At 33.5% G+C, this 23,145-nt stretch overlaps 1 non-coding gene and 1 pseudogene across 1 annotated transcript; one reads left to right on the forward strand and one right to left on the reverse strand.

Moving 5' to 3' along the window:
• Positions 1-3,202: 3,202 nt before the first annotated feature.
• LOC120170691 lies at positions 3,203-23,145 on the forward strand (annotated as a pseudogene).
• LOC120170717 lies at positions 21,093-21,199 on the reverse strand. The gene has a single exon (XR_005520808.1). It is a non-coding gene; the product is annotated as a small nucleolar RNA R71 (small nucleolar RNA).

Below are 23,145 nucleotides of genomic sequence, written 5' to 3' on the forward strand. Positions count from 1 at the left end.
CTTTAATTAGATCGATAATTTATGTTTCATCTCCTTGAATCGATCATCACAAGCAAGATACATTCCATGAACCAATGTTCAACAAAATAAATCTAAGTTAGAACATGGAATTCCATTAATAAAATGAATGAACATAGAAAATTCATGAAAGTTCATGAATGGAATTTGGCCCTTGACATTCTCAAGAATCAGATTCATTGAAACTTCCCTTTTATGAAGTTCTTCAAATGGATGGAGTATACCTGGAATGTCAATGAACACGTCCCTTGGAATTTCAAGTGATTCAACCTTTAAAACTCCAAGTTTCACTCCTTTTGGAAAATCAATGGACATGCTTCTTGAATCATCATTTTGCAAAGGTATGACTCTTAGATTGTCCTACAAAACAGAATAAAGAATAGGAGAAGAAGAGTTGTTAGGTAAAAAACTATTATCCACTTTCTTTTTCTTTTCTACACTTATTTTTAACTCCAACGTTTATATGACCAATTGTTTTTGTCTCCTCACAATGTTCTTTTTCAATTAAACTTTCTTTGTTTTCCTACTTTTCCATCATATCTTCAACACTTCTCTTCAAGAGGAATTGATCTTCTTTCACTTGATTTGGCGTTTGGGGTGCCAATGTGATCTTCTTGTTGTTGTGTTTCGAAACATCCTCAAATGTTATTTCTCCTTTTCTTGTTGCATATTTGCTCTCATATTGTCTCGGATTAACTTCTTCATTTGCCTTTTCTTTGATTTATTCTTTTGGTTGATGGTTAGTGAAAAATTTAGACTTTGTAGCACTCCGATTAGGACATTGACTACGAGCATGTCCTTTTCCCAAGCAACGATAACATCTAAAATCTGGATGTAAGTTGCATTTAGTTGGAGAAGTCTTCTCTTTTGACACGTACTTCCTCGATTGAGAAACTATGTCATCTTTTTTTGGTCTTTGACTCGAGCTAGAAATGAAACCCGAAAGGTGTTTTACAACATTTCTTTCTCGTGAAATGGTTTTCATTTCTTCCCTCCACAATCTTGACAACTCATGAACCATTGTCTACGATTGTAATTTAGGTGCAACACCGTAACTTTTACTGTCACCTTTTCCTTAAACATGAGAATTGTCTATCAATTATTGAGACATAGTTAGTAAATAACAATATTTAAATCCTCACCAACAAAATCTCATTGATACACTCCTAGGAAAAGTCACTCCTACTCGTGTTTCACTTAGGATGGCTTTTACCCTTAATGTGTTCTCGTTCCTTTTTCCACTCTTGCTTTTCTTTTCAACTTCTTTGAGAACTCTCTCAAGGTTTCAAGTGGTCTTGTGGTCTTTTGGCTGAAACAAGTGTGGCTAGGTAGCAAGGATGGTGAAAAGAAATTGGCTACAAGGATAAGAGATGGTAAGTAAAGGTAAATAAATTGAATAATGGAATATAAAGATGAATTAAATATTTTTTCCTCTAAAGATGAAAAGAATTACTCCCTCCCTCTTTAAACTTTTTTTTTTCTTTCTTTATTTTTTTTACCAACCCGGGAGATAGAAGATGATATGATATGCTTACTGAATCGGCTAGCTCTGATGCCAAATGATAAGAACTCGATTAGGTGTTTCAAGTCATATACTTTGTTGTCCGATCGTGATTCTAGTAAGAAACTCCGCAGTGCTTGAAATGATTCTAAAAGTGCAAAATTAACATTGTGAATATGAGATAAGCAAATAAAGAATGAAATTGGAAAGGATGGGAATGAATTTGAAGTTGAAGGATTGATATGGAAATGATTTTTATGATTTGGTTAAGTACGGAAGATGATGAAAGTTGTAATTTGGATGGAATTGAAGTATGGAGAAGGTACGAGTTGGTAATGGCATGTAATGTGTAAGATGGATTGAAAAGAAAATGGATTGTGACCCTCTAACTATATGGAGTTAGGAACCATCAATATAAAGAGATGGAATCGAAGTGGAAGTAGATGGAACGTGTTCCACTAGCTATAGGTGAGCTATAAACCAATGTTATAATAAAATGAAATGGAGGAAGGCTTCAAGACTAACAATAATCCGATAGAGTTCTAATTCAAGAACTAAAATGAAAGAACCTTTCAAAGAGTTCATTATGCAAAAAGTTGTAAGTACAAATGCCATGGAGGTGCCTATTTATAGTGTTGATAGGCATCATATGAAGAATTTTTTCAATTAAAATAAAACAATCACCTAAATGCAATTGAACTCAATTAAATGACTTTGTCATTCTTCTTATCCTTTGTTAGATGACCATGTAGATTGAAAATAGGTGATTTAATCTTTAATTTGAGATAATTATATCCTTAAATTCGTCCAAAAAGGAGGGGTGACTCTTCGACTGCCTTGCTTTGCTTGCAAATGGAAGAAAAAAGGATAAATGAAGTCATAGGATGAATGTGGACATCCTACATGTTCAAATCAGCTTGTCTCTTCAAATTCCTTGTTGATTTTATCACTTAATTTGGTGGTTAAATGAAATAAAATCATCATTCATTACTTGTTCCCTTGTAGAATATGATCAGCCTCCAAAAGATAATAAATTCCTTGAATTCTAAGTTTTGAATGTTGGTTATTGCATGTCCCCTTGCTTGAACGTGAATGGCCTCCAACGAGTGATAACATCAACCCTTAATTCCCTAAATTGGTGAATTAAGATGGCCATCAATTGCTTGTCTCTTGGTAGAAGATGAAAGGACTCTTCCTTGCCTCAAACTCATCCAAATCATCCTTGAATAAAATTCCCGTAATGAAAATTCCAGCCTGCACTGTCTTCAGTAAATCGATCATATCTCAAGCTCCCGATATTGGATTGAGGTGATTCAAAAGGCATTGGAAATATAAGAGATATAGGAATAATTTCCAATTGATTTCTTGGCCAAAATATGTTTGTATCGCATCCAGAATTAGAAGACATTCTGACTGATATTCTTGCATCTGATGAAATCACTACAAGATAATATACCTTTAAAGACACACGAACGATGACACACGCTAATTTATGACTTGCAAAAAATGCGTGTCATAAAAAATGTCATGTTTCTTAAAATCTGAATGATTTATGACTTACAATAATGTGTGTCATATTTAATAGTCATAATCTAAAAAATTTAGCAAACACACGGAGTACACTTTTCATTGTATGTCTTCTATAAAAGTTGTCTTTTAATTTCCCCATAATTTTCATCACGCGTGCTTTCCCGCTTTTGTTGTTTTCGACCAGTAAACATATATCTCACTCTCTACATAGAATCTTGCCTTTATTCGTCTTTTGTCAGGTACCATTTGCTTTTTCGCCTCTTTGGCTGCCTGCTATTTATTTCTCACTTCAACAATCTCCTCCTACATTGATTCATTGAAGGGTTCTTTAAGATATATTTCTTTCTCTTGTTTTTTTTATTGTTGAATGTGACTTCGCAGTGAAATAGAATTCCAATAATGATGGAGAGGGCAGAGTCATGCCAAAAGCTATATACAAGACTACGGTTATGGGAGTTCCCTGATGAGTATGTGATTGAACCCACCGATGGTTCTTCTGCTTCCTCTTTGTCAATTAATCGTGTGGATGCCTCAATCAAGCTCGTTGGTGGGTTTTTCACCCCATCTTGCTATTCTTATGCTTCTCTTTTCAATTTTGGTCTTTGGTTGGTAAAGTGTTAGATGGTTTTATTGGACGTTTTTCTTCGTTCTATAGATGCTATTCCAGAATGCAGCGCTGTTCGTGGTCCTAAGATTCAGACCATCTTTGGAGTAGTTGGAATGCTAAAGCTTGTTGCAGGTATGATAGGTTTCTATGAATTTATGAATTTTTAATTATCCTTTATTTATTTGGTTTATTCATAACGGAAAATTAGTTGGGGACCCCAATTGAACAGTGAAAATATGTGCCTGATTAGATTAGTAGGGCATATAAATCTGTAAGAACCAAATGAGACGCCAATTTTTTTTATAGAAATAGATTAGGCCTCATCAAAAACCCTTTCATAACCTCCATGTTACAACAGTAACATGAAGGACATTGGAAGGAGGTCAAGAGTGCCTAAGAATTTATTAATATAAGAATAATACATAGCCAGATCATAACAAACTTCTGTTACAACATAACACTTGAACACCAAACTAACTACACTAATACAACCAACTCAGAAACATAACAACCTAAACACACAACCTATTAATCAATCTATTCCTTCTTTAGCTAATTTTTCCAATTCCCAATTAGCATCTCTCAAAATGAGACGACAATTGGTTTTCGTTTTACTTTTGTTATTTGATTATATTCTCAGAATTGAGACAGGTGGCATTTCCATATCTCCAATCATTTTGATGTGTTACATTTTATGTGCCTAGGATCATATTTAATTGTTATAACGGAGCATGAATGTGTTGCATCTTACTTGGGGCATCCCATATTCAAAGTAATATCCATGAGAATTCTTCCATGCGATCATTCGCTTAAAAACTCTTCTCCAGAAAAGGTACAGACTGTTTTCTCACTTCTTCTAGCAAGTGTAAATGAATTGGTTGATTCACACAAGAATCTTTTATGCCATTTTGTCAGAAAAAGGTGGAGAGTGAATTTTCTGAGCTGCTAAAAGTTGCAGAGAGGACTGTTGGCCTCTTTTTCTCTTATGGCACCAATTTAACGCTGAGGTGAACTACTTTGTCAAATCAGGCCTTGTATGCACGCTTAGAACAATTTTCTTTCTCAAAATAGTCACACATCAAGCAAAAAAGGTTCTGATGTGCACACCAGCATCTTTCTCAGTGACATCTTCTTAGAGAAACTTCCAACTAGAGCAGTTTACAATTACATGAAATCTCTGCATTATAAATATCAACCTTATGTACGCACATGCAAACTGCTAACTATAAGTTTATATATGGTGGTCCTAGGAGGGGTAAAGTGCAATTCCCTTTAGACACATTGGAAAATGGATTGACTTTAGATATGCCTTTTTTCTGTAGGTTTAAGATGACACATAGAGAGCACATTTGTGAGAAACATAGCATGTTGTGAGGCAAAATAGGAAACTGGCCCTTTAATATGTTAAAGTTAACTATCACCACTAAGTTGTTACAGTATAATCATCAATTTTTAGTTTGTTAATGAAGGCCAATAGTATGTCATCAAACAACTTGCAAACTTCCAATATATATCAATAGGCTAGGCACTTTGGAATTATTAGCAATTATGTACTCTTTTTCATTTTTGCCAGTTATTATATTTTCTTTAAATGTTTATATTTTTGGTGAAAGTAACCATTATATGATTATGTGCACAACAGTGCTTAGCGATTAAATGATCTGGGACATGAATGTAAATTACTTTCTCTTTAGAGACATGTAAATTGCTCAGTTTTTAAGTACCTAGTAGATGGATTACTCTCTTTGTTTTCTATTTTACGAGATTATTAGATGAGCCTTTTCCTTATGGTAGTTTGCTTTTATGGTAGTTTTTGTAAGTGCAGTATTCAATATTCATCAAAATTTCCATGTGATTCTTTGTTACCACTAAATTACTGAGAGGCTTTTCCTTATGTTACCAAATGCTTTCCATAGGCAGAACCTAGATTTCTTTGGAACAATTATATGTTGTAAGTACTTATAGATCACAAGGTGAGCCTTTTCCTTTAGTAGTTGTGTTGTTTCATGCCCCACATTTGCATCATTTGAATTTGAACTAGCTATATCCTTTTGGATTCTGTGATTGCAGCTTGATCCATTTTTGCTTCCAGTTGTCCAAGGGAGTATCCTTAATGAAACTATTACTTTTAGCAATTTTTGGCATGAAAGTTCTTATTCCTTCTTAACTGATTCATTACTAGTGTCGACTTTCAATATAAAGCATCCCCTTAACTGCCAATTAGGTTTTCAAAACTTCCAAGAAGCCATTGGAAAAGAAATTGTTGATGTTACATTGATTGCTACGAGATGTACCCGGAGAAATGATAGCCAAAGCTAGAAATACCTCTCAATATTTTTTAACTTGGTTTTATCTTGCCTGCAATTTTATTTTTTCAATTTGTGCTGTTGAAGGGAAGGGTTTGAATTATTCAATGTTGCAAAAGCAATGAAAATCTGGTAGACTAGTACTATTACATATTCTCTTTTTTAATATGAACAAATTCGTACCTTTTGCAAGTTCCATTCATGCTTGTACTGGATAAATTTCATTATCTGTACAAAATATTACCTAGCAAGATTGCCTCATCCATTTTGAGCTTGGGGCGGATAGGAAATGGATTTTACAAATGGATATATAAAATAATATTTAAACCCTGCTTCATTTTCTTACTTTCAAGCTTTTTAGGCTTTAAGTAGGCAACTTAATCTCAATGATTATGTATCGTTTGAAAGGAACCCGAATGTGGAGAAGGGGAGCTGATCCTGATGGGTATGTTGCAAATTTTGTGGAAACAGAGCAAATTATGCAGATGAATTGTTTTATTGCTTAATTTGTTCAGGTAACAGTCACTACTTGTTTAATCTCTATAAAATCATGATGTCACTAATGTTGGCCTCTTTTTCAGTCCTTATATTCCTCAGAGTAGTACCAAGAACAAACGTTCCCAGATGAAAAGTAGAAATTTATTAATAAATAAAGACTTTATAACCCAAAAGTAATCAGATAGATCAAAACAAAGGTACAAGCATTAAGAACCTCTTCCAAGTGCAATCAGTAGTGGGCTGACTTTACCCAATCCTGCCTTTGCCAATTTTTTAGTGTCCAAGTTATGAGGACCATATTTTTATTTTCACGTTCTATGGGTTATTAGATCAGATTGTTATAAACCCCTGCCCTTGTTTTTCCTCTTACAGGTTCGGGGGTCAATGTCATTTCTTTGGGAGCAAATTATTGATTTGACTTGTAAGCCTAAGTTTGAGATTGTAAAACCTGAAGAAGCTATAAGTGTGTTCATTTATTGCAACTATTTTATTGCACGCATGAATTTCTTCTATCTTCACTGACCTTTCTGGTATTATGACATTATGTAGCCCCGAGTGGCTGAGAGGCATTTTCTGGATCTAAGGAAAAAATATGGAGCTGTACTAGTTATTGATCTTGCCAACACAGTGAGCATTGGATGACTATTGGTTTGTAGTATGCGTTGTAATTCATTATATTGATATACTCAAATCCTATTATGAAATGCATAGAGAATGCATGTTGACATTATACTTTGTCCTTGAAAAAAATGAGTTGTCATTTGGGCAAGCATTCATTCATTATTTCAAATGTTTGATCATGTGCCACTTTATCTCTTACTAGACTGGAGATGAGGGGCGCTTAAGTGCAAAGTTTTCAAGTTCAGTGGAACCTATACAAAGTGATGATTTAAGGTATAGTTTCTGTTTATCTAAACCTTTATTTTTCCTTTGTTTTTGTTATTTTTATGCAATAACCTGTGAAATTGTAGATATATTCACTTTGATTTCCATAAGATATGCGGACATGTTCATTTTGAGCGTCTTTCCTTCCTCTATGATCAAATTGTAGATTTTCTTGATAAAAATGGGTATGTTTTGATAATTGAACTTATCTGCAATGTACAATTTGATGATCGTTCCTAGTGCACTTTTTATTTGACAACCTTTATTATGCCGTGATATTTTGTATCGACATATGATTACAATATTTTTGATAACTTATTGTTAATATATTGTATGCAAATGGATTGCTTATATATAATATGATATATATATTTAGTATTATGAGGCATTAAATGTTATTTAGTTTGATTATTTGTCAATCTACAATATATATAATTTACGACATACAATCACGACACACGAATATGTGTCATCTTTTTTAATGACGTGCGTTTCAATGACACGCAATGTAAGTCATAAATGTGTGTCATCTTTATTTATGACGGGGGCTTCAATGACGTGCAATGCGCGTCATAAATGAGTGCCATAAATGCATGTCGTAGATTTATGACACAATTGCGTGTCATCTGAGATTTATAACGGTGGCTTCATTGACGCTCATTTGTGTGTCATCTGCACCCATAGATGATGCGCAATGCGCGTCATTCAAGGGTTTTTTTCTAGTAGTGAACCGTTCAACTTCTCTCACGCACCTAGACACAAAGGTGAACTTTATTCAATCTTCAATTGAAAACATGCATGAAACAATTAAGAGTTATTTTAATAAATGAACTAACTTTATTAAATGAACTAGATGCATGAATGAAGTAGCTTAATAAAGGATCTAAAGGCATAAGTGAACTACTTCCCTAAATGAACTAGATGAATTAAATGCAATGCATGCTTAAATGAACATCACACTTATTACATGTAATGAATGTTATACAAACTTCAAATTCTCATGTAAATTCATGCATAAGGAACATAAAGTGTTCCTCCCTTATTATTCCTCATTGTTGATGTCCCAAGCTTGATGTAAACATGCTTTCCATGGCTTCTTGGAACTCTTTATCACAAAGGAGCTCATAAACAAGTAAAAAGAAGATGAAATAAGATAGAACTCCCTTAGATTTATCCCTAATGTTCTTCCATGGTGTGATCAAACAATAGAGAAAATGGATGTTGATTAGGATCACATCATCCCCTCACGCTTTAAAGCGATTTCTCCCCAAATTGACACTTGCTATGAACGAGAACAATTTTAATTTCCTTCTGGCGAGGAACTATTCACTTTTGATTTAAACAAAGCCCATTCTCCTGGGTCAAGATATACACGCTTGTAAACCTTATTTCATATGGTTCACTCGAATATGGACATGGCTTTTGGATCTCTTTTTTTTGAAACATCATATCCTTTAGAAACAAGAGTTGTCTGTTGAACCTTGCCTTGATTCAAAATATCACTCCCATTGATGAAGGAACTTGTCCTTTGAATCATTCCTTGGGCTGAAAGGTTACAACATTTGATTAAAGAATGTTTCTCCTCAATACCTCTCATCTTTCGGTGTTGTTCTCTTTCAAAAGGATGCCTCATTTCGTTTCCTACAATCAAAACTAGTTTATTAGAAAAGGAAATCATATTTAAAGAGATAAGGAAAATAAACCCAAGAATATTCAGAGATAGTAGTCGATGGTTGAGGTTCTTCATGGAAATATGCATCAGTTCATGGGGTCCTTCCTTATGGTGTCCTTTGGAATCATCATGCCAATTGGTTAATGCATGAAGCTCCTGGAAACTTTCATTGAATAAATGGTTTGGGTTTGAATGTTTACGATTCTCATGGACTCATTCTAGTAGGTAAGTCATGCCAACTTCAATCTTCATGCTCTTCCACATTATAAACCTTGAATAGATCGATAATTTTGGTTTCATCTCCTTGAATCGATCTTCACAAGCAAGATAAATTCCATGAATCAATGTTCTACAAAATAAATCTAAGTTAGAACATGGAACACCATTAATAAAATGAATGAACATAGAAAATTCATGAAAGTTCATGAATGGAATTTGGATCTTGACATTCTCAAGAATCAGATCCATTGAAGCTTCCCTTTTATGAAGTTCTTCGAATGGATGGAGTATACTTGGAATGCCAATGCACATGTCCCTTGGAATATCAAGTGATTCAACCTTTAAAACTTAAGTGTCACTCCTTTTGGAACTTCAATGGACATGCTTCTTGAATCATCATTTTGTAAAGGTATGACTCTTAGATTATCCTACAAAATAGAATAAAGAATAGGAGAAGAAGAGTTGTTAGGTAAAAAACTATTATCCACTTTCTTTTTCTTTTCTACACTTATTTTTAACTCCAACGTTTACATGACCAATTGTTTTTGTCTCCTGACAATGTTCTTTTTCAATTAAACTTTCTTTGTTTTCCTTCTTTTCCATCATATCTTCAACACTTCTCTTCAAGAGGAATTGATCTTCTTTCACTTGATTTTGTGTTTCAATTAAACTCCTATTACGACATTGACTTGAGACGTGTCTTTTTCCCAAGCAACGATAGCATCTAAAATCTAGATGTAAGTTGCATTTAGTTGGGGTAGTCTTCTCTTTTGACATGTACTTCCTCGATTGATAAACTATGTCATCTTTTCTTGGTCTTTGACTTTAGCTAGAAATAAAACCAAAAAGGTGGTTTCCAACATTTCTTTCTCATGAAATGGTTCTCATTTCTTCCTTTCACAATCTAGACAACTCACGAACTATTGTTTCCATTAGTAATTTAGGTGAAACATCGTAACTTTTGCTGTCACCTTTTCCTGAAACATAAGAATTTTCTATCGATTGTTGAGTCATAATTAGTAAATAACAAGATTTAAAACCTCACCAACAAAATCTCACCAATATACTCCTAGGAAAAGTCACTCCCGCTCGTGTTTCACTCGGGATGACTTTTACCCTTAATGTGCTCTCGTTCCTTTCTCCGCTTTTTCTTTTCTTTTCAAGTTCTTTGACAACTCTGTCAAGGTTTCAAGTGGTCTTGTGGTCTTTTGGTTTAAACAAGTGTGGCTAGGTAGCAAGGATAGTGAAAATAAATTGGCTACAAGGAAAAGAGATGGTGAGTAAAGGTAACTAAATTGAATAATGGAATATAAAGATGAAGTAATTATCCTTTTCTTTAAATATGAAAAGAATTACTCCCTACCTCTTTAAACTTTTTTCTTTCTTATTTTTTTTCTGATTTTTTCACTAACCCGGGAGATAAAAAATGATACGATATGCTTACTGAATCGGCTAGCTCAGATGCCAAATGATATGAACTCGATTATGTGTTTCGAGTCATATATGTTGTTGCCCGATCGTGATTCTAGTAAGAAACTCCGCAGTGCTTGAAATAATTCTGAAAGTGCAAAATTGACGTTGTGAATATGACATAAGAAAAAAAAGAATGAAATTGAAAAGGATTTGGATGAATTTGAAGTTGAAGGATTGATATGGAAATTATTTTTAGGATTTAGTTAAGTACGAAAGATGATGAAAGTTGTAATTTAGATGGAATGGAAGTATGACGATGGTATGGGTTGGTAATGGCGTGGAATGTATAAGATGGATTGAAAAGAAAATGGATTGTTGCCCTCTAGCTATATGGAGTTAGGAACCAACAATATAAAGAGATGGAATTGATGTAGAAGTAGATGGAACGTGATCCACTAGCTATAGGTGAGCTAGGAAGCAACGTTATAATAAAATGAAATGGAGGAAGGCTTCAAATCTAATAAGAAACCGATAGAGTTCTAATCCAAGAACTAAAATGAAAGAAACCTTTCAAAGAGTTCATTAAACACAATGTTCTAAGTACAAATGCCATGGAGGTTCCTATTTATAGTGTTGATAGGCAACATATGAAGAGTTTTTATAATTAAAATAAAACAATCACCTAAATGCAATTGAATTCAATTAAATGACTTGTTATTCTTCTTATCCTTTGATGGCTGACCTTGTATATTGAAAATAGATGAATTAAGATTTAATTTTAAATTATTCTAGCATTAAATTTGTCAAAAAAAGAGGGGTGACTCTTGGGCTGCCTTGCTTTGCTTGCAAATGGAAGAAAAGAGGAAAAATGAAGTCATAGGATGAATGTGGACATCCTGCATGTACAAATCAACTTGTCTCTTCAAATTCCTTATTGATTTTATCACTTAATTTGATGGTTAAATGAAATAAAATCATCCTTCATTGCTTGTTCCCTTGTAGAATATGATCAGCCTTCAAAAGATGATAAAGGCCTTGAATGCTAAGTTTTGGATGTTGGTTATTGCATGTCCCCTTTCTTTAACGTGAATGTCCTTTAATGGGTGATAACATCAACCTTGAATTCCTTGAATTGGTGAATTAATATGGCCATCGATTTATTGTCTCTTGCTAGAAGATGAAATGACTCTTCCTTGGCTCAAACTCATCTAAATCATCCTTGTATAAAATTTCTGTAATGAAAATTCCAGCATGCACTGTCTTCAGTAAATCGATCATATCTCAAGCTCCCAATATTGGATTGAGGTAATTCAAAAGGAATTGGAAATATAAGAGATATAGGAATAATTTCCCATTGATTTCTTGACCAAAACATGTCTGTATCACATCCAAAATTAGAAGACATTGTGACTGATATTCTTGCATCTATTGAAACCGTTCAACTTCTCTCATGCACCTAGACACAAAGGTGAACTTTATTCAATCTTTAATTGAAAACATGCATGAAACAATTAAGTTTTTGTTTAATAAATGAACTAACTTTATTAAATGAACTAGATGCATGAATGAAGTAGTTTACTAAAGGATCTAAAGGCATAAATGAACTACTGCCCTAAATGAACTAAACGATTTAAATGCAAGGCATGCTTAAATGCAAAACACACTTATTAAATATAATGAATGTTATGCAAACTTCAAATTCTCATGAAAATTCATGCATAAGCAACTTAAAGTGTCCCTCCCTTATTATTCCTCCTTGCTCACATCCCAAGCTTGATGTGAAAATACTTTCCATGGTTGCTTGGAACTCTTTGTTACAAAGAAACTCATAAACAAGTAAAAATAAGATGAAGTAAGATAGAACTCCCTTAGAGTTAGCCCTAATGATCTTCCATGGTGTGATCAAACAATGGAGAAAATGGATGTTGATCATGATCACATAAAATGAGCCAGTGATGGAGTTATTATATTAAGAAGTGACTCCTAATTGCTATGTGATTTTTGTTTTATGCATACATATACGTTTATTGAGCTAATAGAATTAGTAAATAAGTTGAAAATGCAAATTGGTGAAATCTGCCTAGATTTGTGTTATGAATAGCAAGTTTAGAAAATCTCAATAAATTCTACAAAAATGATTAGGGATGATTTTGAGTTAGTGTTGGATTTGTATATCAGTCTAGTTTTATTTAGAACAAACAAAAACTAATTTTGAGAGCTATACGAAAAATATATATGAATTTTTTATCGAGGATAAGTCAGAAAATAGGGTAGTAGATTTCGCTCAAAACAACTTCTGTAATTAAACTTTGAAATTTTACTGTAAATTATACAAATGGAACTAGAAGAAGTGCCTTATATGGTTGGATTCGTATTTGAGTCCAGTTTCTAGTGGTATAAATGAAATTATTTTTAAGTGTGTATATTGATATAGCATAATATTTCTTTGATGGTAGTGTAAACTGCCAGAATATGAAATTGTGATAAAAATTGGGATCAAACCAAATTGAAAGCGAATGATTAAGTTGAAGCTTAGTAAGACTTATATTGACATGTTTATAATGTCAAAAATGAGTGCAAAGCATGCATAACATTATACGTAGATGTTTTACACGTCATCGGGTAGTACTTGCGATAAGTTTACCTTATCTACGTTGGCACAATTTTATGTTATTTATAATATATTTGACATATTCTAAATATATTAAAAGTTGGGTATAAAATGTATTGATAATTGGTTATTATATATGATGTTTATTATGCAAATATATGATGTTATTTGGGTATGAACTGCCCAATGTGAAAATTTATTAATATATTTTTCCATGGATGGATTAAATAAATATAGACTATATGCCCAAGTATGTCATTAAGGGTCAGTGGTATTGATGGCATGCCATAAAGTCCAGCAGCTGCATATTCAGGATTGCATTAAAGGATAACTAGTGCATTGGGTGGGCATGACCTTATGTGTTTTATTCGGGACTTTACTTAAGGATAACTAGTACAGAAGGTGGACCTCATGTGTAAGTACTATGGTGCATATATTTGGCTCGAATACCGGGGTCCTCATAGGTTTATATTTTGGGCTATGATTTATTGGTTAATAAATGTTAAATAGGTGAATAAGCTTATGAGCTTATGGAATAAATGGCAAGTATATTAGTGAGAAATTTTATATCATGTTTATATCATGTTGATATATGATAACATGGCTAGAATGTAGGTAAAGTGATCATAATGCATTGAATATTGTTACTCATTTCATTTATGTGTTGCATTACTTTGAATATTTCTATGATTGCATCACTAAGTGTATACTTAGCGTGTGATGGTTTTCAAGCATTGGTAAAAGAATGTGAGGGGAGTAAGGAACTGAGTTTGGAATCAATCATTGAGGAATATTTTTAGGTAACAATGATAACTTCCTATCATGTTCTAAAGTTTCTAGGTGGCATGTATACGAGTAAGAATTGTATACAAATTATAAGTATGGGTAGTATTAAATATTAAGTAATTTGGATTTTAAATCAGATGGTTTTTATATAGTTTTATTTATGATGAAAAAGAATAGAAATATCTAGTTGATGCCAGAAATCGAATTTCAAATAGAGGTCAGAATATTGTTATATTTTGATTTTATATGAAAATTTTATTTTATAATAATAGTTAAGAATTGTAAACTTTTGAAAGAAACAAAATTTTATCAGTTTTTAAATGTATATTGTCTCGTAATGATTTGTGACATCCTTGACTCATGTTCGGGGTTGGATACGGGAAATGGGTGTTACAAGTGTTGTATTTAGATAATGCACAACAGAGTTAGTATTGCATTCATATAATGCACAAGAATGTCAGTGTTTCATTTAGATAATGCAAAACGATTACAGTCAGTATGGGTAGAGACTCAATAGAGGTGTACTCATGGCGAGGTCCCTAGCAGAGGATTAAGAGAATCATCAGAGCCCTACTTCAATGATAGAATAGTTAAACTTTAAGTAGGCAACACGTGATTGAGACCATGTATGTACCTGCTACTTAGTACTATTACTTTAGCATACTTATGTTTATGAGACTCATAATGCTGCTCTAGATTAGTGATTATATTGTTGGGCGTTGTAAGCTTAGCATTCAATTTTCATTCATAGGTTATCAGCTTGAGTAGTTTGAGGAGCACCGTTATAGTAGGACATCCAACATCTCCCTCAAAGTATTATATTGTAACTTTAGTAGGGATATGTATTCATAGAACCTTACTCATGTATTTGGTTTATCGAACTCTAAGTTTGTACTATTTTGAGTTTAAATTATGTGTCATGGAGCTCCTATTTATAAAATATTTTTATACTATCATGTATTTTTATTTTGACCATATTGTATGTTTTTAAAAGAAAATGAATAGGTTTCGAAAGTCAGGGGTTATGTCGATGGTTCAATGTGGCACTTTAGGCCCATTTGGGTTTAATTTGTTACATTTAATAGTATCAGAGCGTCAAGTTGAGTAAGGCTCAGAATCCAGTGGTTAATTATAGTAAGGTATCAGTGAATGCATGTCCCTAGGTTCTAAAAGTACGTGTACAGGCATGGAATCTTGATGGTGCTTCCTTTCTTTGTTTATGTTGTATAAAATTTCGTTGGACGATAGTTTTAAGCATGGTCTCGAGGGTAGGATAGAGAGTCGTGGCTCTCATTTCAATAATGTTAGCCATGAGTTCCTTTCTAGGGAAAGTATCATGGGATACCATTAGATGTTTCTTCAGAGGTTTGTCATCCCTAGAGTGTAGATTATTCAGTAGACTGCCGAAGTAAATTAGTGTCGATAGAGTCCTCAATAGAGAGACTAAGGAGGTATAAGACAGTTGACTTCTATAGCTCAATCGATGATCTAATAAGAGCCAATCAGTGGTTGAGAGAGAACATGAAAACTTTAAGTCAGCTTCACCTTACTCCAGAGGGTAAGTTAGAGTGTTTCCTATTTGCTCAAGGGTGATGCTATTGATTGGTGGGAGATTATAGAGATGGATCTACAATCAGAGGTACTTATGTGGGATCAATTCCTAAATGATTTTAAAGGAAAGTATATCGATTAGGAATACATAGATGGTTTGAGGATGTAGTTCTCTCAGTTAGTTAATAGAGATCACTCAATGTTCGAGTATGAGAGACATTTCCTCCAATTGAATATTTACGCTATAGAGTTGGTTGCGACTGAATCCTTGAGGTGTAAGAGATTTGTCGAGAGACTTCATATTGATATCCATGTGCAGTTGGTGGTAGACACGCGCAGGGTATTTTTGAAGTTGACATGATAAGCTAAGGCATTAGAGGTATGTAGAGTATGAGAAAGAGTTTGTTTGGGAATCTGTAAACTCAAATTTGAGGGTATGTGTACTAGTAGACCAACTGTAGTCGGTGTCAGAGAGGAATAGAGGTCCTTGTGAAAAGATAAAAGTGGCATCAGCTTTGCCACTCTAGTGGGGTCAAATGTTAGACGTAGGGTCTTATATGAGATCATCAGATTCACCATATGTGGCAAGCTCTAGAAGCTCTGATAGAGATTTGAGGTTTCCAAAGTATGAACTTTGTGATAAAAATTATCGAGGAATATTCTTTAAGTTTTCTAATAAGTACTATAAATATGGATCCTTTGTGCTTATTGTAAGGGATTTCCCTAGTTCGAATGGAGATGTTTCAGCTTAATCGATGAAGGCAATCCCAGTAGCTCAATATGGAAAAGAGCCTACCAAGAGAGGTGTTAGTTCTTATTGGAATCGTCGGTGTACCCCATGACGCAGCGGAAACAAAAATTGATGGTTCACAAACGATCCAAGTATGGAAAACCGAAATTAGGAAGAAAGAATGTGAATACTTACAATGGTTTCCTTGAAAAACAAAAAAGATAACAGTGACTAATGGTGATCACAAATGGTTTGAATTATAAGCCTCCACAAAAACACGTCTCGGCCTCTAGTTAGTTCACCCGAATGAAAGCAAAATTTACTTTTCCCAAAAACAGTTTTGAGAAAAACGACTAAAGAAAAGTGGTTGCTAGACCTTGCCTCACTTTAAATATATACAGTTACCCTAATATATTAGGGATTTTAAGTTATTTCAAATTAATTAAAATCTTATTTAATTAATTCAAATTAAATATCCATAAAGACTTATATATGAATTACAATCTTTAACGTTTATTTAAACTCTTATTTAATTATTCTAAATTAAATATATCGATTCAAAGAGTTGTAATCAAAATTACATTCTTTTAATATTTACTTACTATATTTCGGATAATTAAAATCATATGTATATCAAATATACATATATTAACTCTATATATATTTTAGTAACATACAAAAAATTGTACATCTTTGCCCATTTCAATCATAGGGTGTGTTCCTCTAGGCTCTTGTAACGTTAGTAGTAATTATTAGAACAATTCTAATATTACATACAATGAGTGACATCTAACAATATATTATTGTTACTTAAGTACAAGAAATTATGATTCAACATATCATCTTCGTGATTAACTCTTTTATGTATTACATCATTTTGTCCTTTATATATAGAATAGGCACAAGTCTTGGAATAGTCACACTTGTATAACCCATCTATTGTTTCTTGATATCTAGAGTAGACTATAATTAACGAATAAATTGTTATATCTCATATCAAAATATTCGAGCATTGCCATGCATTTCTAGTCTCACTCAATCAAGTGGGCTATGATATATTTCCTATTATGGAGCATGTTTAATTGTATCAAAATACACAACAATATATGTTGGGATAACATTGATCTCAAGTCTGAGGATCATACATATAGTCATCACCATGAGCAATGTTATGACCATTACATAATAATCCAAGACATATGCTCATGGTGGGTCAATCCAATTCATTGTTCTCTAACAATATAATCATGTATCAATTCTGACATCTCTATGTCAATGACAACTCGTTGTCATCAATCAATAACATGTTAATCTTAAGCGTATTATTATTGTCCATGCCCATAAAAATACTTGTCTATGGATCTTTTAATAATAATAATGTTATTATATAGATTTAAATATCTTTCAGTTTATGTTAAACAGAGACATATAATTGAAAATAATAGTGACATTGCCTTTATTCAATAAAATCGGTAAATAAATGTATTATTACGATCATCATATGATTGGTCTTTGGGTATACTCTAACAGTTCTATGCTCAGGTAAGAGAGTGGAGGAGCGGATCAACCTATTCCTGATTTGACTGTATGTGATTTCTCTTGTCAGATCTTAGAGAGGAAAAGACAGGACGTTAGTGCTACAGATGGGATATCAGGTATGTTTTCAACTATCTTAATTTTTCTTGTTGCTTCAGTAGGTGTAGGTAAAAAAGTATTCGTATAGAGGATCTAAGAACGAGTATACACGTGCCTAGTTGACGAGTCTTAGTAGAATAAACAAGGTTATCTTAGCTATTCTTTGAGGGCTAGGGTCAGACTCATAAACAAGGTTACCTTAGCTATTCTTTGAGGGCTAGGGTCAGAATCAGTAGTTGACCTAAGGAAAGTTATTAGCACAAGTGTTCCTTGGACTTTAGGATTGCATGTCTAGAGATAGGAGATTAGGTTGTTGTTCCTTGTTGAGTTGAAGGTCAACTCTAAGAAAAAGTTAAGCCATAAAATCATCCACCCTTGTGTGTTCCCTAGAAGAATATATGTGTGGGTTGTAAAAGTTGGATATCAGACTTTAAGGATGATTTTGTATTACCAGTAGAGGGTTCGTGTGATCAACCCACAGAGATTTAGTAATCCCAAGATCAGTATTGGAGATTAGGATCTCCATGAAAGTGCTAAAAATACCCAATTTACTTTTGCCAGTATAGAGATATCCTTTTTTTCTGTAAATATCATGATATATCTCAGCTAGTGCCAAGGCATTCAAGATAGTGATTTATTAGTCTCGAGGTACAAAGAAACCTCTAATTTCATCACGATGTATTATGCATGAACAGTAAGTGGTTTAGCTAGGTGAGCCAAGCCTCATATGTGTTGTCTTTATGTTGGTATATGAGCGTGAGCTATATACAATACATAACAATATGCAACATTGTGTAGCACCGTGGATTTTAATGTTTGAGATAAAAGAAAATCAAGTACATTAAGTGTCATTTGACTAGCATTAGTCATCATCAGATATAACAATTAAACCTTAAGTAGGTAGCACATGATTAAGATCATACGTATACCTACTGCTCAGTACCATGTCTTTAGCATACTTATGTTTATGAGACTCATAATGTTGCTCTAGATTAGTGATTATACTGTTGGGCTTTGTAAGCTCAGCATTCAGATGTTTTCTATTTTCAGGTTATTAGCTTGAGCAGTTCGAGGAGCTTACTCTTGTATTTGGTTTATCGAGCTTTGAGTTTTTACTATTTTGATTTAAATTGTGTGTTATAGATTCGACTTATAAAAAGAATTTATATATGCCATTTATATTTATTTTGATACCATATTTTATGTTTTTAAATGAAAATGAACATGTTTTGATACCATAATTTATATATGCCCATTTTGGTTTAGGGTGTTAAAGTTTTGACCTTTGGAGATTATAAATAAGGCATTCCATCAAAAAAAATTCACCATTCTTTAACCTTTCTTCATATCTATTTTAGTTTCTTCTTTTCTCCACTGACCATGGAGGTTTGAATCTATTAGGGAATATAACAGTAATTGGAGCATCAACGTCGTTGGAGCAATAGTGACTATTTGGGGTTCAAGCTTTCTATAATTATTTTACATGAAAAGGGAAGAACTTCGAACAAGGTGTTTGATGAAACGTTTGTTTTACGTTCTTTGCTTGAAATAATACTTTTTTGTGCTACAACTTCATTTAGTATTTTTTAGAAGTAGAAATATCTTTATACATGTCAATATTGGTTATTTTTAGAGATGAAAATCATTGAGAAGAAATAGGATTTTGTATGAACCATTCAAAAGAACTACTCTACATATTTATTCGTCATACATCATGGTAGCTTAAGCCCTTAGCCAGGGAAAGCTACAACATTAGGAGAGCTTGTTGAGTAGCAGTGGCAGTCAACATATTATCATTCTAAGTTTACTGTTTGAGATAGGGAGTAACTTCGAATGTTCTTTAAACCCTATGGATGTTATTTTGCATTGTTTACTTTATGTTTTCCTATGACACTTCTTTTGTGTGCTATTTTTCTTAAAGATTGCTAGTATAAATATTATTAATTAAAAGTATGGTATTTCAATTATTTTCTAGAAATAGATTTGATTGAGTTATTGTTCACCTTTGATAGCATTGGTTTTGCTTAGTGGTATAGTGTATATTGAGGAGTATACAACCAAATGTTTAGCATTGTTAATACTTTGAGTTCCTTAGTTAATGAAAGTTAATTAACGCAACTCAAAGGGTTTTAGTCATTGCTAATCATATAGAAGTAGTATACTTTGCTTAATTAAAATAAGAATTACATCATATCATCTCATGCGATTGGATTGTTGACTTGATGCTCTCTGCAGTGATGTAGCATTACCTGGATTTTCATACTTTGAGTTTTCTTTCGTTTTACATACATCTTGGAAAACCCATAATTTTTATTACATTGATCCTAATGGAAAACACCTTGTTCCCCATGGATACGATACCCATGGCTCTTTGAGCTACCACTTTACTAGTTGGGCATTAGTGTATACTTGCACTTTCGCTATAGCATTTAGCAAGCATCAAGTTTTTGGTGCCGTTGTTGGGGATCAAACGATTTCACTTAGAGTCTTCTTTAATTAATTTTCTTTTTTTTTAATTTCATTTTGTAGATACTTATTAGTTTTCAGTTTTAGTAGTTTATTCCCCGTAATGACGACGAATTAAAACCATTCGATCCAAATATAGAAAGGAGTTTCAGAAGACGCCACTGAGAAGCTATAAAGAATCAATCATCTATGGATAGATAAGAAAATGATGTTTTTCCACCACTGTAGAATGGTGAAGATGTTGAGTTACCCACTGGGAATATAACAGGATAACCATTTTACATTATGGATGATCGTAACGAACCCATCCGAGAACATGTAGTGTCAATGCTTGATGATCTACAATTGATCATAGTAAGGCCGGTGATTGATGCTGCAAATTTTGAGTTGAAGCTAGTCACGTTTCAAATGTGACAGTCCATGGGACAATATTGAGGGTTCATTGATGAAGATCCTTAAGCTCATTTACAAGCATTTATGGAAGTTAGCAATTTGTTTATTCAGCAAGGCGTATCCATGAAAGCACTAAAGCTGAAGCTATTTCCTTATTCGCTACATGATAAAGCTAGAGCATGCTTGAATTCGCTACCGTCTAGTGCTATAACATCTTGGAATGAGTTGGCACAGAAGTCCTGCTACGATTCAACCCGCCTAATATTAATGCAAACTTCGAAATGACCTTACTCCATTTAAGCAATTGGAAGATGAAAGCTTGTATGAAGAATGGAAAAGATTTAAGGATTTTCTAACGAAGTGTCCGATGCATAGGTTTCCACATTGGACTTAAATGGAGATGTTTTATGACAGGTTAAACATACACACTTGTACGGTAGCTGATGCTTCAATAAATGGAGTTTTTTTAGATAAAACATATAATGAAGCCTATGATATTCTGGAAATGATATCAACCAATGATTGCGAATACCCCAATATGAGGAATATTTTTGGCCGTCTTAATCCTGCAACAGTAGATTTTGAAGCTTTCAACTCTATGACATCCCAAATTTCAGCACTGATGGATATGGTGAAGAAGATATAAAAACCAGGGGAATGTACGTACGAGGTTCAGGATGCATCTATCATTACTTGTGTTTATTATGGAGATAATCACAACTTTGATGAATGCCCTCAAAATCATGAGTCTGTCTACGACGTGCGAAATTATCAAAGGAATGACAATGCTTTTGGCAACACATACAGTGCTAACAATTGAAATCATCCAAATCTATCTAGGAGATGTTAGAATGATGCCAATCTACAGTAGTAGCATTATCAGCAGTAACATTACAATCAATAGCAACCAATGCCACATCTACAAGGACAACATCAAAGTGCACAACCACAACAAAGGCAAACTTATAAAGGAAAGCCTTCAACAAACTTCCAATCTATCAACTCTTAAAGCCTTAATGAAAATCATAAGTACCAAGGAAAAAAGCATTGCAAGGCCATTACTACAAGGAGTGAAATTCTTATTGGGGAGTCGGTTGAAGAACCTAGGAAGAATGATGAGGAGATTACCAAGTATGGAAAGGGAGAAAGCAAAGAAGTTGAGCTAGAGACACTTGTGGATCATACCACAACGAAAGATGTAGGACAGTGTAATAATTCAGGCTCATTGTTGATAGCAATACTTGCAACATTTGACGCTTCACCAACTTCAATACCACAACAACAACAACCAAGGATACCTTTATCATTTCCTCAATGCTTCAAAAAGACAAAGGAGGATCAACAATATAAAGCTTTCATTGATGTCCTTCAAAAACTAACAATCAACATTCTATTGATTGATATATTAAAGAAAAACCCAAACTACATCAAATTTATGAGAGAAGTCCTTTCGAAGAAGAGGAGACTTGGAGAATTTGAAACTGCCGCTCTTATCAAAGGATGTAGTACTATGGCTACAAGTCAATTGCCTCCAAAACTTAAAGATCCAAGGAGTTTTACTATTCCTTGCAATATTAGTGATAAATTTGTAGGGAATGCTTTATGTGATTTGGGTTCTAGCATCAACCTAATGCTATTATAAATTTTTAAGAAATCTGGGAGTGGCGAAGCAAGACCCACTACTATCACATTACAACTTGTAGATCGCTCTTCTGTGCATCCTAATGGAATAATGGAAAACTTGTTTATGAGAGTGGATAAGTTTATTTTTCCTATAGACTTTTTTATTATGGATTGCGAAGGTGATAATGATGTTCCTATCATTATCGACCACCCATTCCTAACAATTGGCAAAGCTTTAATTGATATTGAAAATGGAGAACTCACGATGCATTTAAATGATGACTATATAACTTTAATGTTTTAAATGTTGTTTCTTATATGAATGATAGTATTGAATGCTTCCCACTTGATGTGATTGATATCTTTGCACATGATCATTAGGAAGAATACTACAAAACAAATGTTCTACCAGCGATGCTGTGACAATCGAAGAGTTATCTAAATATGCAGATGGAACATGCTATGGAAATTACATGCATCATATTGAACCTTTAGAAATGCATGACCACACTATCCAAGCATCAAAGCCATTTACCGAGGGACCACTTGTGCTTGACTTGAAGCCTCTACCCAAGCATTTAAAGTATCTATTCCTTGGTGAGAATGACACACTACCAACAATTCTGACAATACAACTTACAACCTCACAAGAAGCTAAGATGATTGTTGTGCTGAAACATCATAAGAGAGCTATCGCCTAG

The sequence above is a fragment of the Hibiscus syriacus genome, unplaced genomic scaffold (genome assembly GCF_006381635.1).
Source record: "Hibiscus syriacus cultivar Baekdansim isolate YM2019G1 unplaced genomic scaffold, ASM638163v2 tig00111783_pilon, whole genome shotgun sequence".
NCBI lineage: Eukaryota > Viridiplantae > Streptophyta > Magnoliopsida > Malvales > Malvaceae > Hibiscus > Hibiscus syriacus.